Source organism: Symphodus melops, assembly GCF_947650265.1.
Source record: "Symphodus melops genome assembly, chromosome: 1".
Lineage (NCBI taxonomy): Eukaryota > Metazoa > Chordata > Actinopteri > Labriformes > Labridae > Symphodus > Symphodus melops.
In genome coordinates, this window is record NC_136691.1 from 22772844 (window position 1) to 22789804 (window position 16961).

A 16961-nucleotide genomic window follows, 5' to 3' on the forward strand; every position below is an offset into this window, starting at 1 on the left:
CTAAGTAAGCGTTTGAACGCCGTAGCTTAATAAAATGGACGCATCCCATTGGCTGATTTTATGTTCCTTCCTATTGGCTGATTTTACGTTGCTTCATATTGGCTGATCGTCCGTCACAGCTATACGCGACGGGCTCCCGCGTGGCAGGCGAGAATTCTACCACTGAACAACCAATGCTTGAGGCAACAGTCCATGGTGGGCCGACGCCCGCGTACAGCGAAAGCATGCGCTACCCACAGCACTTTGCTGGATATTCTGGCAAATTTGGTAAGCTCTGTCCTGTTCCCCTTTGGACTCATTCATAATCCCTTTGATGATCTTCTTACTTTTCATCAAATGAAAACTGCAGGTCTTTCAGGTGCGGATTAAGGTGAGCAGACGTACAGCAAATCCATGAGGTATCTATCTATATAAAAAAAAAAAAAAAAAAAACTTCAATTTCCCTCGGATCAATAAAGTATCTATCTATCTATCTATCTATCTATCTATCTATCTATCTATCTATCTATCTATCTATCTATCTATCTATCTATCTATCTATCTATCTATCAACAAGAATTTGGTGGATATTCTGGCAAATTTGGCAAGCTCTCTCCTGTTACCCTTCAGAGTCCATCACAATCCATTTGGCGAACTTCTGACTTTCCATCAGATAAAAACTGCAAGTATTTCACAGTTGTGGTTTGATGTGTGCCTTGACGCAATCCTTTTTGAACGTCCAAGTTTCCTGAGCTGGGATGCCCAGCGCAAGTTTGTCTGTGTCTCAACTTAAGAAAAAGCTACGGATCCCATGGGTCCACTTGAAGTGCTCTGGGTTGGGGTTGAAATGTAGAGCAACAAACAAGCTTGGACACTTTGTAGCAAGGTCAGGCACTTCCAGACCCTATGGCAGTATAGGCACTGTCTGACATTGTGGGAGCCTTTGTAACGCGGTTGTTCAGGGACTGTCTAACATTGAAGGACCAAGTCAAAATCCAGGATGCATTGGCCGGGAATCGAACCCGGGCCTCCCGCGTGGCAGGCGAGAATTCTACCACTGAACAACCAATGCTTGAGGCAACAGTCCATGGTGGGCCGACGCCCGCGTACAGCGAAAGCATGCGCTACCCACAGCACTTTGCTGGATATTCTGGCAAATTTGGTAAGCTCTGTCCTGTTCCCCTTTGGACTCATTCATAATCCCTTTGATGATCTTCTTACTTTTCATCAAATGAAAACTGCAGGTCTTTCAGGTGCGGATTAAGGTGAGCAGACGTACAGCAAATCCATGAGGTATCTATCTATATAAAAAAAAAAAAAAAAAAAACTTCAATTTCCCTCGGATCAATAAAGTATCTATCTATCTATCTATCTATCTATCTATCTATCTATCTATCTATCTATCTATCTATCTATCTATCTATCTATCTATCTATCTATCTATCTATCTATCCACAACAATTTGGTGGATATTCTGGCAAATTTGGCAAGCTCTCTCCTGTTACCCTTCAGAGTCCATCACAATCCATTTGGCGAACTTCTGACTTTCCATCAGATAAAAACTGCAAGTATTTCACAGTTGTGGTTTGATGTGTGCCTTGACGCAATCCTTTTTGAACGTCCAAGTTTCCTGAGCTGGGATGCCCAGCGCAAGTTTGTCTGTGTCTCAACTTAAGAAAAAGCTACGGATCCCATGGGTCCACTTGAAGTGCTCTGGGTTGGGGTTGAAATGTAGAGCAACAAACAAGCTTGGACACTTTGTAGCAAGGTCAGGCACTTCCAGACCCTATGGCAGTATAGGCACTGTCTGACATTGTGGGAGCCTTTGTAACGCTGTTGTTCAGGGACTGTCTAACATTGAAGGACCAAGTCAAAATCCAGGATGCATTGGCCGGGAATCGAACCCGGGGCTCCCGCGTGGCAGGCGAGAATTCTACCACTGAACAACCAATGCTTGAGGCAACAGTCCATGGTGGGCCGACGCCCGCGTACAGCGAAAGCATGCGCTACCCACAGCACTTTGCTGGATATTCTGGCAAATTTGGTAAGCTCTGTCCTGTTCCCCTTTGGACTCATTCATAATCCCTTTGATGATCTTCTTACTTTTCATCAAATGAAAACTGCAGGTCTTTCAGGTGCGGATTAAGGTGAGCAGACGTACAGCAAATCCATGAGGTATCTATCTATATAAAAAACAAACAAAAAAAAACTTCAATTTCCCTCGGATCAATAAAGTATCTATCTATCTATCTATCTATCTATCTATCTATCTATCTATCTATCTATCTATCTATCTATCTATCTATCTATCTATCTATCTATCTATCTATCTATCTATCTATCTATCTATCTATCTATCTATCCACAACAATTTGGTGGATATTCTGGCAAATTTGGCAAGCTCTCTCCTGTTACCCTTCAGAGTCCATCACAATCCATTTGGCGAACTTCTGACTTTCCATCAGATAAAAACTGCAAGTATTTCACAGTTGTGGTTTGATGTGTGCCTTGACGCAATCCTTTTTGAACGTCCAAGTTTCCTGAGCTGGGATGCCCAGCGCAAGTTTGTCTGTGTCTCAACTTAAGAAAAAGCTACGGATCCCATGGGTCCACTTGAAGTGCTCTGGGTTGGGGTTGAAATGTAGAGCAACAAACAAGCTTGGACACTTTGTAGCAAGGTCAGGCACTTCCAGACCCTATGGCAGTATAGGCACTGTCTGACATTGTGGGAGCCTTTGTAACGCTGTTGTTCAGGGACTGTCTAACATTGAAGGACCAAGTCAAAATCCAGGATGCATTGGCCGGGAATCGAACCCGGGCATCCCGCGTGGCAGGCGAGAATTCTACCACTGAACAACCAATGCTTGAGGCAACAGTCCATGGTGGGCCGACGCCCGCGTACAGCGAAAGCATGCGCTACCCACAGCACTTTGCTGGATATTCTGGCAAATTTGGTAAGCTCTGTCCTGTTCCCCTTTGGACTCATTCATAATCCCTTTGATGATCTTCTTACTTTTCATCAAATGAAAACTGCAGGTCTTTCAGGTGCGGATTAAGGTGAGCAGACGTACAGCAAATCCATGAGGTATCTATCTATATAAAAAACAAAACAAAAAAAACTTGAATTTCCCTCAGATCAATAAAGTATCTATCTATCTATCTATCTATCTATCTATCTATCTATCTATCTATCTATCTATCTATCTATCTATCTATCTATCTATCTATCTATCTATCTATCTATCTATCTATCTATCTATCTATCTATCTATCTATCTATCCACAACAATTTGGTGGATATTCTGGCAAATTTGGCAAGCTCTCTCCTGTTACCCTTCAGAGTCCATCACAATCCATTTGGCGAACTTCTGACTTTCCATCAGATAAAAACTGCAAGTATTTCACAGTTGTGGTTTGATGTGTGCCTTGACGCAATCCTTTTTGAACGTCCAAGTTTCCTGAGCTGGGATGCCCAGCGCAAGTTTGTCTGTGTCTCAACTTAAGAAAAAGCTACGGATCCCATGGGTCCACTTGAAGTGCTCTGGGTTGGGGTTGAAATGTAGAGCAACAAACAAGCTTGGACACTTTGTAGCAAGGTCAGGCACTTCCAGACCCTATGGCAGTATAGGCACTGTCTGACATTGTGGGAGCCTTTGTAACGCTGTTGTTCAGGGACTGTCTAACATTGAAGGACCAAGTCAATATCCAGGATGCATTGGCCGGGAATCGAACCCGGGCCTCCCGCGCCAGGGCCGGGAATAGTAGTCTTTAATTTCCTTAACTTTTACCATTCATTCTCTATGGTAGTTCTTATCACTACGGATGTAATATACTTTTGGCCACTATGGAGATTTGGGGGGCGCTGTTTCCCCCGTTTGGTAAATGTAAGGAGACCCCGTTTCTTCAGGTTTGAGTGACAGTCCGACAGTCAGTGCAGGGTCTTCATCACAAAGTGAAGAGAACTCCGTATCAACAGTTTATCGTCACCTTTTTCACAACTTTAATAACATATATCCAACTACTCAAACGTAAGTCTTGCTTGTTTTTTCATCGACTTTATTAACAATCCTCATTTATATCTTAAAACCTGTTTAATGGTAGTTTATTTGAGTTGAGTTGTGTTGACAAACACGAACTATGATTTCTTTTTGCTAAGGGAGCAAGGTGGTACAACATCGGTAACGTTAATGTTATTTTTACACTGATGAAAATAATTCAACTGTAATATTAATGTTATTTTATTGATTATTGACGACTGTAATAAAACAATTTCTCTCCTGCTGATAGTGACAAAAAATCCTTTTTGTTTGAACCTTTCACGGTTTTTTATTCATATAATCATTGTGTCAGGTTAATATTTTGTTTTTATACAACTATAGTTTACATGAAAGATTCAATTGAATTGCCATGAAAAAAACCCACCTATTATAAGGTATCACGTCAAATAATGACTATCTGGTGTGTAAGTGTTATTACCTCGTCATTAAAAATGCAGGTTATTTTATATACATCAGTAACACTGTTGATATAACAGCTTGATTACACTTTGATTAATATAACAAATGTACATTGTGTTCTGCTGTGCACAGGAGATAATGAAGAAGACAGTTGACTTCTTTCCAGGAAGGGCAACAGTGTCCTTCAGGAAGGGTCCGTCAGGCCATGTTCGCCAGGACCCCTCTGACGAGGCCATGAGGATAAAAAAAAAATCCCTCCCTTCAGGACAAGTCCCCTCCTCAAAAACAGGACCAGGTGAGAACCAATGCTCTCACTCTGGTTTTTCAACGTGGAGGCGATGTGTCAGACCGCCAGGAGGTAATGGGCGAGTAAAACTGGAAAAACAGCAGCATCAGAAAAAGATGACCAGGAACTGTTCTGCCTGTGGTCAGCCAAAGTCCAGATATGTTGGGGATGGCTGTTCAGTTCATTTCTTTTATCAGTGCCCAGTTGTAAAGTACTTTTATTGTTCAACGAAGGTTTTTAAGATCTATGAACATGAAGGCCTTAAGAACCCCAGGATGTCCTTTGAGGACTTTGCTGCCTCTCCGTTTTTTGAGCGGTAGCTGGATGCTGCCAAACAGAGGGGGGCAGAATGGAGAAAGGTGGCAGAGCAGAGGGCAAACAGGAAGTCGTCATTGCAGCTGCTGACAGGTCGTCTGTGCAGGTTCTGTCACCAGCCACTAAAACAGGGTCCGAGCAGCCCTCATATACATACATCCTTCCCGGGGGTGCTAGGAAAGTCCATTTACTGCCCCTCCAGAGTGTTCTCCATGTACAGGGCACAGGGCATGGTTAAAGAAATGACCTGGGCAGAGTTTCATCAGTCTGGCTTTCACGACACTGAAAGGGACAGATGGGCTGCAGAAAAGAAACAGTGACTGCTTTTTGCCCCACTATTGTAAATATGTTTATAGCTACAAACCTTGTATATACTACTGTGTATTTCTCTTTGTGTACATTTATTGTTCATATCATTTTGTGTGATTTAGAATTCAGAAAGGTTTTTATAATAGATCTTGTGTGTATAATAAAATATTGTCAAGGCATTTCTGCTTTACTGTATTTTCTTCATATTGGAACTGAAAAGAAACTCACTAAATTTACTTAGGGACTGTTCTTGTACATTTCAGGTCATTGTTATTTACAGGACAGGATATTGTCAAACTGAGATGTACAGTATTTGATTAAAATTGGACTTGATATTGTAATGTAGTAAATAACACTGCAGCAGTATTTGAGGATGTTTCTTACAAGCATTTAGAGGGAAACCGCTATTTATGAAAGAGATGTGTACAATATAGAGAAATATTCTGGTACGAATATTGGTTATTTTGTTTGGGTAGAGTCGGATTCGATCCTGCACCGTCGCGAGGGCCTCCTGGAGCACTGATTTCTCTTCTACGGCTATCTGCGGCCGGCCCCCGCGCCAGGGCCGGGAATAGTAGTCTTTAATTTCCTTAACTTTTACCATTCATTCTCTATGGTAGTTCTTATCACTACGGATGTAATATACTTTTGGCCACTATGGAGATTTGGGGGGCGCTGTTTCCCCCGTTTGGTAAATGTAAGGAGACCCCGTTTCTTCAGGTTTGAGTGACAGTCCGACAGTCAGTGCAGGGTCTTCATCACAAAGTGAAGAGAACTCCGTATCAACAGTTTATCGTCACCTTTTTCACAACTTTAATAACATATATCCAACTACTCAAACGTAAGTCTTGCTTGTTTTTTCATCGACTTTATTAACAATCCTCATTTATATCTTAAAACCTGTTTAATGGTAGTTTATTTGAGTTGAGTTGTGTTGACAAACACGAACTATGATTTCTTTTTGCTAAGGGAGCAAGGTGGTACAACATCGGTAACGTTAATGTTATTTTTACACTGATGAAAATAATTCAACTGTAATATTAATGTTATTTTATTGATTATTGACGACTGTAATAAAACAATTTCTCTCCTGCTGATAGTGACAAAAAATCCTTTTTGTTTGAACCTTTCACGGTTTTTTATTCATATAATCATTGTGTCAGGTTAATATTTTGTTTTTATACAACTATAGTTTACATGAAAGATTCAATTGAATTGCCATGAAAAAAACCCACCTATTATAAGGTATCACGTCAAATAATGACTATCTGGTGTGTAAGTGTTATTACCTCGTCATTAAAAATGCAGGTTATTTTATATACATCAGTAACACTGTTGATATAACAGCTTGATTACACTTTGATTAATATAACAAATGTACATTGTGTTCTGCTGTGCACAGGAGATAATGAAGAAGACAGTTGACTTCTTTCCAGGAAGGGCAACAGTGTCCTTCAGGAAGGGTCCGTCAGGCCATGTTCGCCAGGACCCCTCTGACGAGGCCATGAGGATAAAAAAAAATCCCTCCCTTCAGGACAAGTCCCCTCCTCAAAAACAGGACCAGGTGAGAACCAATGCTCTCACTCTGGTTTTTCAACGTGGAGGCGATGTGTCAGACCGCCAGGAGGTAATGGGCGAGTAAAACTGGAAAAACAGCAGCATCAGAAAAAGATGACCAGGAACTGTTCTGCCTGTGGTCAGCCAAAGTCCAGATATGTTGGGGATGGCTGTTCAGTTCATTTCTTTTATCAGTGCCCAGTTGTAAAGTACTTTTATTGTTCAACGAAGGTTTTTAAGATCTATGAACATGAAGGCCTTAAGAACCCCAGGATGTCCTTTGAGGACTTTGCTGCCTCTCCGTTTTTTGAGCGGTAGCTGGATGCTGCCAAACAGAGGGGGGCAGAATGGAGAAAGGTGGCAGAGCAGAGGGCAAACAGGAAGTCGTCATTGCAGCTGCTGACAGGTCGTCTGTGCAGGTTCTGTCACCAGCCACTAAAACAGGGTCTGAGCAGCCCTCATATACATACATCCTTCCCGGGGGTGCTAGGAAAGTCCATTTACTGCCCCTCCAGAGTGTTCTCCATGTACAGGGCACAGGGCATGGTTAAAGAAATGACCTGGGCAGAGTTTCATCAGTCTGGCTTTCACGACACTGAAAGGGACAGATGGGCTGCAGAAAAGAAACAGTGACTGCTTTTTGCCCCACTATTGTAAATATGTTTATAGCTACAAACCTTGTATATACTACTGTGTATTTCTCTTTGTGTACATTTATTGTTCATATCATTTTGTGTGATTTAGAATTCAGAAAGGTTTTTATAATAGATCTTGTGTGTATAATAAAATATTGTCAAGGCATTTCTGCTTTACTGTATTTTCTTCATATTGGAACTGAAAAGAAACTCACTAAATTTACTTAGGGACTGTTCTTGTACATTTCAGGTCATTGTTATTTACAGGACAGGATATTGTCAAACTGAGATGTACAGTATTTGATTAAAATTGGACTTGATATTGTAATGTAGTAAATAACACTGCAGCAGTATTTGAGGATGTTTCTTACAATCATTTAGAGGGAAACCGCTATTTATGAAAGAGATGTGTACAATATAGAGAAATATTCTGGTACGAATATTGGTTATTTTGTTTGGGTAGAGTCGGATTCGATCCTGCACCGTCGCGAGGGCCTCCTGGAGCACTGATTTCTCTTCTACGGCTATCTGCGGCCGGCCCCCGCGCCAGGGCCGGGAATAGTAGTCTTTAATTTCCTTAACTTTTACCATTCATTCTCTATGGTAGTTCTTATCACTACGGATGTAATATACTTTTGGCCACTATGGAGATTTGGGGGGCGCTGTTTCCCCCGTTTGGTAAATGTAAGGAGACCCCGTTTCTTCAGGTTTGAGTGACAGTCCGACAGTCAGTGCAGGGTCTTCATCACAAAGTGAAGAGAACTCCGTATCAACAGTTTATCGTCACCTTTTTCACAACTTTAATAACATATATCCAACTACTCAAACGTAAGTCTTGCTTGTTTTTTCATCGACTTTATTAACAATCCTCATTTATATCTTAAAACCTGTTTAATGGTAGTTTATTTGAGTTGAGTTGTGTTGACAAACACGAACTATGATTTCTTTTTGCTAAGGGAGCAAGGTGGTACAACATCGGTAACGTTAATGTTATTTTTACACTGATGAAAATAATTCAACTGTAATATTAATGTTATTTTATTGATTATTGACGACTGTAATAAAACAATTTCTCTCCTGCTGATAGTGACAAAAAATCCTTTTTGTTTGAACCTTTCACGGTTTTTTATTCATATAATCATTGTGTCAGGTTAATATTTTGTTTTTATACAACTATAGTTTACATGAAAGATTCAATTGAATTGCCATGAAAAAAACCCACCTATTATAAGGTATCACGTCAAATAATGACTATCTGGTGTGTAAGTGTTATTACCTCGTCATTAAAAATGCAGGTTATTTTATATACATCAGTAACACTGTTGATATAACAGCTTGATTACACTTTGATTAATATAACAAATGTACATTGTGTTCTGCTGTGCACAGGAGATAATGAAGAAGACAGTTGACTTCTTTCCAGGAAGGGCAACAGTGTCCTTCAGGAAGGGTCCGTCAGGCCATGTTCGCCAGGACCCCTCTGACGAGGCCATGAGGATAAAAAAAAATCCCTCCCTTCAGGACAAGTCCCCTCCTCAAAAACAGGACCAGGTGAGAACCAATGCTCTCACTCTGGTTTTTCAACGTGGAGGCGATGTGTCAGACCGCCAGGAGGTAATGGGCGAGTAAAACTGGAAAAACAGCAGCATCAGAAAAAGATGACCAGGAACTGTTCTGCCTGTGGTCAGCCAAAGTCCAGATATGTTGGGGATGGCTGTTCAGTTCATTTCTTTTATCAGTGCCCAGTTGTAAAGTACTTTTATTGTTCAACGAAGGTTTTTAAGATCTATGAACATGAAGGCCTTAAGAACCCCAGGATGTCCTTTGAGGACTTTGCTGCCTCTCCGTTTTTTGAGCGGTAGCTGGATGCTGCCAAACAGAGGGGGGCAGAATGGAGAAAGGTGGCAGAGCAGAGGGCAAACAGGAAGTCGTCATTGCAGCTGCTGACAGGTCGTCTGTGCAGGTTCTGTCACCAGCCACTAAAACAGGGTCTGAGCAGCCCTCATATACATACATCCTTCCCGGGGGTGCTAGGAAAGTCCATTTACTGCCCCTCCAGAGTGTTCTCCATGTACAGGGCACAGGGCATGGTTAAAGAAATGACCTGGGCAGAGTTTCATCAGTCTGGCTTTCACGACACTGAAAGGGACAGATGGGCTGCAGAAAAGAAACAGTGACTGCTTTTTGCCCCACTATTGTAAATATGTTTATAGCTACAAACCTTGTATATACTACTGTGTATTTCTCTTTGTGTACATTTATTGTTCATATCATTTTGTGTGATTTAGAATTCAGAAAGGTTTTTATAATAGATCTTGTGTGTATAATAAAATATTGTCAAGGCATTTCTGCTTTACTGTATTTTCTTCATATTGGAACTGAAAAGAAACTCACTAAATTTACTTAGGGACTGTTCTTGTACATTTCAGGTCATTGTTATTTACAGGACAGGATATTGTCAAACTGAGATGTACAGTATTTGATTAAAATTGGACTTGATATTGTAATGTAGTAAATAACACTGCAGCAGTATTTGAGGATGTTTCTTACAATCATTTAGAGGGAAACCGCTATTTATGAAAGAGATGTGTACAATATAGAGAAATATTCTGGTACGAATATTGGTTATTTTGTTTGGGTAGAGTCGGATTCGATCCTGCACCGTCGCGAGGGCCTCCTGGAGCACTGATTTCTCTTCTACGGCTATCTGCGGCCGGCCCCCGCGTGGCAGGCGAGAATTCTACCACTGAACAACCAATGCTTGAGGCAACAGTCCATGGTGGGCCGACGCCCGCGTACAGCGAAAGCATGCACTACCCACAGCACTTTGCTGGATATTCTGGCAAATTTGGTAAGCTCTGTCCTGTTCCCCTTTGGACTCATTCATAATCCCTTTGATGATCTTCTTACTTTTCATCAAATGAAAACTGCAGGTCTTTCAGGTGCGGATTAAGGTGAGCAGACGTACAGCAAATCCATGAGGTATCTATCTATATAAAAAACAAAAAAAAACAAACTTGAATTTCCCTCGGATCAATAAAGTATCTATCTATCTATCTATCTATCTATCTATCCATCTATCTATCTATCTATCTATCTATCTATCTATCTATCTATCTATCTATCTATCTATCTATCTATCTATATATCTATCTATCTATCTATCTATCTATCTATCCACAACAATTTGGTGGATATTCTGGCAAATTTGGCAAGCTCTCTCCTGTTACCCTTCAGAGTCCATCACAATCCATTTGGCGAACTTCTGACTTTCCATCAGATAAAAACTGCAAGTATTTCACAGTTGTGGTTTGATGTGTGCCTTGACGCAATCCTTTTTGAACGTCCAAGTTTCCTGAGCTGGGATGCCCAGCGCAAGTTTGTCTGTGTCTCAACTTAAGAAAAAGCTACGGATCCCATGGGTCCACTTGAAGTGCTCTGGGTTGGGGTTGAAATGTAGAGCAACAAACAAGCTTGGACACTTTGTAGCAAGGTCAGGCACTTCCAGACCCTATGGCAGTATAGGCACTGTCTGACATTGTGGGAGCCTTTGTAACGCTGTTGTTCAGGGACTGTCTAACATTGAAGGACCAAGTCAAAATCCAGGATGCATTGGCCGGGAATCGAACCCGGGCCTCCCGCGTGGCAGGCGAGAATTCTACCACTGAACAACCAATGCTTGAGGCAACAGTCCATGGTGGGCCGACGCCCGCGTACAGCGAAAGCATGCACTACCCACAGCACTTTGCTGGATATTCTGGCAAATTTGGTAAGCTCTGTCCTGTTCCCCTTTGGACTCATTCATAATCCCTTTGATGATCTTCTTACTTTTCATCAAATGAAAACTGCAGGTCTTTCAGGTGCGGATTAAGGTGAGCAGACGTACAGCAAATCCATGAGGTATCTATCTATATAAAAAACAAAACAAAAACAACTTGAATTTCCCTCGGATCAATAAAGTATCTATCTATCTATCTATCTATCTATCTATCTATCTATCTATCTATCTATCTATCTATCTATCTATCTATCTATCTATCTATCTATCTATCTATCTATCTATCTATCTATCTATCTATCCACAACAATTTGGTGGATATTCTGGCAAATTTGGCAAGCTCTCTCCTGTTACCCTTCAGAGTCCATCACAATCCATTTGGCGAACTTCTGACTTTCCATCAGATAAAAACTGCAAGTATTTCACAGTTGTGGTTTGATGTGTGCCTTGACGCAATCCTTTTTGAACGTCCAAGTTTCCTGAGCTGGGATGCCCAGCGCAAGTTTGTCTGTGTCTCAACTTAAGAAAAAGCTACGGATCCCATGGGTCCACTTGAAGTGCTCTGGGTTGGGGTTGAAATGTAGAGCAACAAACAAGCTTGGACACTTTGTAGCAAGGTCAGGCACTTCCAGACCCTATGGCAGTATAGGCACTGTCTGACATTGTGGGAGCCTTTGTAACGCTGTTGTTCAGGGACTGTCTAACATTGAAGGACCAAGTCAAAATCCAGGATGCATTGGCCGGGAATCGAACCCGGGCCTCCCGCGTGGCAGGCGAGAATTCTACCACTGAACAACCAATGCTTGAGGCAACAGTCCATGGTGGGCCGACGCCCACGTACAGCGAAAGCATGCGCTACCCACAGCACTTTGCTGGATATTCTGGCAAATTTGGTAAGCTCTGTCCTGTTCCCCTTTGGACTCAATCATAATCCCTTTGATGATCTTCTTACTTTTCATCAAATGAAAACTGCAGGTCTTTCAGGTGCGGATTAAGGTGAGCAGACGTACAGCAAATCCATGAGGTATCTATCTATATAAAAAACAAAACAAAAGCAACTTGAATTTCCCTCGGATCAATAAAGTATCTATCTATCTATCTATCTATCTATCTATCTATCTATCTATCTATCTATCTATCTATCTATCTATCTATCTATCTATCTATCTATCTATCTATCTATCTATCTATCTATCTATCTATCTATCTATCTATCTATCTATCTATCTATCTATCTATCTATCTATCTATCTATCCACAACAATTTGGTGGATATTCTGGCAAATTTGGCAAGCTCTCTCCTGTTACCCTTCAGAGTCCATAACAATCCATTTGGCGAACTTCTGACTTTCCATCAGATAAAAACTGCAAGTATTTCACAGTTGTGGTTTGATGTGTGCCTTGACGCAATCCTTTTTGAACGTCCAAGTTTCCTGAGCTGGGATGCCCAGCGCAAGTTTGTCTGTGTCTCAACTTAAGAAAAAGCTACGTATCCCATGGGTCCACTTGAAGTGCTCTGGGTTGGGGTTGAAATGTAGAGCAACAAACAAGCTTGGACACTTTGTAGCAAGGTCAGGCACTTCCAGACCCTATGGCAGTATAGGCACTGTCTGACATTGTGGGAGCCTTTGTAACGCTGTTGTTCAGGGACTGTCTAACATTGAAGGACCAAGTCAAAATCCAGGATGCATTGGCCGGGAATCGAACCCGGGCCTCCCGCGTGGCAGGCGAGAATTCTACCACTGAACAACCAATGCTTGAGGCAACAGTCCATGGTGGGCCGACGCCCGCGTACAGCGAAAGCATGCGCTACCCACAGTACTTTGCTGGATATTCTGGCAAATTTGGTAAGCTCTGTCCTGTTCCCCTTTGGACTCATTCATAATCCCTTTGATGATCTTCTTACTTTTCATCAAATGAAAACTGCAGGTCTTTCAGGTGCGGATTAAGGTGAGCAGACGTACAGCAAATCCATGAGGTATCTATCTATATAAAAAACAAAAAAAAAAAAACTTCAATTTCCCTCGGATCAATAAAGTATCTATCTATCTATCTATCTATCTATCTATCTATCTATCTATCTATCTATCTATCTATCTATCTATCTATCTATCTATCTATCTATCTATCTATCTATCTATCTATCCACAACAATTTGGTGGATATTCTGGCAAATTTGGCAAGCTCTCTCCTGTTACCCTTCAGAGTCCATCACAATCCATTTGGCGAACTTCTGACTTTCCATCAGATAAAAACTGCAAGTATTTCACAGTTGTGGTTTGATGTGTGCCTTGACGCAATCCTTTTTGAACGTCCAAGTTTCCTGAGCTGGGATGCCCAGCGCAAGTTTGTCTGTGTCTCAACTTAAGAAAAAGCTACGGATCCCATGGGTCCACTTGAAGTGCTCTGGGTTGGGGTTGAAATGTAGAGCAACAAACAAGCTTGGACACTTTGTAGCAAGGTCAGGCACTTCCAGACCCTATGGCAGTATAGGCACTGTCTGACATTGTGGGAGCCTTTGTAACGCTGTTGTTCAGGGACTGTCTAACATTGAAGGACCAAGTCAAAATCCAGGATGCATTGGCCGGGAATCGAACCCGGGCCTCCCGCGTGGCAGGCGAGAATTCTACCACTGAACAACCAATGCTTGAGGCAACAGTCCATGGTGGGCCGACGCCCGCGTACAGCGAAAGCATGCACTACCCACAGCACTTTGCTGGATATTCTGGCAAATTTGGTAAGCTCTGTCCTGTTCCCCTTTGGACTCAATCATAATCCCTTTGATGATCTTCTTACTTTTCATCAAATGAAAACTGCAGGTCTTTCAGGTGCGGATTAAGGTGAGCAGACGTACAGCAAATCCATGAGGTATCTATCTATATAAAAAACAAAACAAAAGCAACTTGAATTTCCCTCGGATCAATAAAGTATCTATCTATCTATCTATCTATCTATCTATCTATCTATCTATCTATCTATCTATCTATCTATCTATCTATCTATCTATCCACAACAATTTGGTGGATATTCTGGCAAATTTGGCAAGCTCTCTCCTGTTACCCTTCAGAGTCCATAACAATCCATTTGGCGAACTTCTGACTTTCCATCAGATAAAAACTGCAAGTATTTCACAGTTGTGGTTTGATGTGTGCCTTGACGCAATCCTTTTTGAACGTCCAAGTTTCCTGAGCTGGGATGCCCAGCGCAAGTTTGTCTGTGTCTCAACTTAAGAAAAAGCTACGTATCCCATGGGTCCACTTGAAGTGCTCTGGGTTGGGGTTGAAATGTAGAGCAACAAACAAGCTTGGACACTTTGTAGCAAGGTCAGGCACTTCCAGACCCTATGGCAGTATAGGCACTGTCTGACATTGTGGGAGCCTTTGTAACGCTGTTGTTCAGGGACTGTCTAACATTGAAGGACCAAGTCAAAATCCAGGATGCATTGGCCGGGAATCGAACCCGGGCCTCCCGCGTGGCAGGCGAGAATTCTACCACTGAACAACCAATGCTTGAGGCAACAGTCCATGGTGGGCCGACGCCCGCGTACAGCGAAAGCATGCGCTACCCACAGTACTTTGCTGGATATTCTGGCAAATTTGGTAAGCTCTGTCCTGTTCCCCTTTGGACTCATTCATAATCCCTTTGATGATCTTCTTACTTTTCATCAAATGAAAACTGCAGGTCTTTCAGGTGCGGATTAAGGTGAGCAGACGTACAGCAAATCCATGAGGTATCTATCTATATAAAAAACAAAAAAAAAAAAACTTCAATTTCCCTCGGATCAATAAAGTATCTATCTATCTATCTATCTATCTATCTATCTATCTATCTATCTATCTATCTATCTATCTATCTATCTATCTATCTATCTATCTATCTATCTATCTATCATCTATCTATCTATCTATCTATCTATCTATCTATCTATCTATCTATCTATCTATCTATCCACAACAATTTGGTGGATATTCTGGCAAATTTGGCAAGCTCTCTCCTGTTACCCTTCAGAGTCCATCACAATCCATTTGGCGAACTTCTGACTTTCCATCAGATAAAAACTGCAAGTATTTCACAGTTGTGGTTTGATGTGTGCCTTGACGCAATCCTTTTTGAACGTCCAAGTTTCCTGAGCTGGGATGCCCAGCGCAAGTTTGTCTGTGTCTCAACTTAAGAAAAAGCTACGGATCCCATGGGTCCACTTGAAGTGCTCTGGGTTGGGGTTGAAATGTAGAGCAACAAACAAGCTTGGACACTTTGTAGCAAGGTCAGGCACTTCCAGACCCTATGGCAGTATAGGCACTGTCTGACATTGTGGGAGCCTTTGTAACGCTGTTGTTCAGGGACTGTCTAACATTGAAGGACCAAGTCAAAATCCAGGATGCATTGGCCGGGAATCGAACCCGGGCCTCCCGCGTGGCAGGCGAGAATTCTACCACTGAACAACCAATGCTTGAGGCAACAGTCCATGGTGGGCCGACGCCCGCGTACAGCGAAAGCATGCGCTACCCACAGCACTTTGCTGGATATTCTGGCAAATTTGGTAAGCTCTGTCCTGTTCCCCTTTGGACTCATTCATAATCCCTTTGATGATCTTCTTACTTTTCATCAAATGAAAACTGCAGGTCTTTCAGGTGCGGATTAAGGTGAGCAGACGTACAGCAAATCCATGAGGTATCTATCTATATAAAAAACAAAAAAAAAAAAACTTCAATTTCCCTCGGATCAATAAAGTATCTATCTATCTATCTATCTATCTATCTATCTATCTATCTATCTATCTATCTATCTATCTATCTATCTATCTATCTATCTATCTATCTATCTATCTATCTATCCACAACAATTTGGTGGATATTCTGGCAAATTTGGCAAGCTCTCTCCTGTTACCCTTCAGAGTCCATCACAATCCATTTGGCGAACTTCTGACTTTCCATCAGATAAAAACTGCAAGTATTTCACAGTTGTGGTTTGATGTGTGCCTTGACGCAATCCTTTTTGAACGTCCAAGTTTCCTGAGCTGGGATGCCCAGCGCAAGTTTGTCTGTGTCTCAACTTAAGAAAAAGCTACGGATCCCATGGGTCCACTTGAAGTGCTCTGGGTTGGGGTTGAAATGTAGAGCAACAAACAAGCTTGGACACTTTGTAGCAAGGTCAGGCACTTCCAGACCCTATGGCAGTATAGGCACTGTCTGACATTGTGGGAGCCTTTGTAACGCTGTTGTTCAGGGACTGTCTAACATTGAAGGACCAAGTCAAAATCCAGGATGCATTGGCCGGGAATCGAACCCGGGCCTCCCGCGTGGCAGGCGAGAATTCTACCACTGAACAACCAATGCTTGAGGCAACAGTCCATGGTGGGCCGACGCCCGCGTACAGCGAAAGCATGCGCTACCCACAGCACTTTGCTGGATATTCTGGCAAATTTGGTAAGCTCTGTCCTGTTCCCCTTTGGACTCATTCATAATCCCTTTGATGATCTTCTTACTTTTCATCAAATGAAAACTGCAGGTCTTTCAGGTGCGGATTAAGGTGAGCAGACGTACAGCAAATCCATGAGGTATCTATCTATATAAAAAACAAAAAAAAAAAAACTTCAATTTCCCTCGGATCAATAAAGTATCTATCTATCTATCTATCTATCTATC